This window comes from Penaeus monodon, chromosome 27, assembly GCF_015228065.2.
Source record: "Penaeus monodon isolate SGIC_2016 chromosome 27, NSTDA_Pmon_1, whole genome shotgun sequence".
NCBI lineage: Eukaryota > Metazoa > Arthropoda > Malacostraca > Decapoda > Penaeidae > Penaeus > Penaeus monodon.
The window spans coordinates 36995765-36995998 of record NC_051412.1 but is presented as its reverse complement, the minus strand read 5'-3'; the positions used below and the strand labels follow the sequence as shown (position 1 = coordinate 36995998).

General features: G+C 37.2%; 1 protein-coding gene across 1 annotated transcript in view; it reads left to right on the top strand.

The window, feature by feature from the left end:
- LOC119590827 (PAN2-PAN3 deadenylation complex subunit pan3-like) overlaps nucleotides 1-228 on the top strand; it is a gene marked incomplete at its 5' end in the record, with an annotated part of 21148 nt that extends 20920 nt beyond the window's left edge. The window contains 1 exon segment of the mRNA XM_037939583.1: nucleotides 1-228.
- Between the last annotated feature and the right edge of the window lie 6 nt (nucleotides 229-234).

Here is a 234-nt window from a genome sequence, read left to right as displayed (position 1 = left end):
AATCCATGTAAAATAAAAGACAAGTTTATTTTGCTACTAAATAACCATTGGTGAAGACTGTTTGTAACTTGAATCAGTGAAAGTTTTGTGTCATTGATTGAAGAGCAGTGAGGTTTCTTCTCAGTAGAATTGTATTAGGACTTGGTTTTTGGCTGGTCTGAGCTGGGAAGATGAAAGTTTCAGTGAGGATTGTACACGGGAAGACAAATAGAATGGACGTTAATGCTCTCGCAG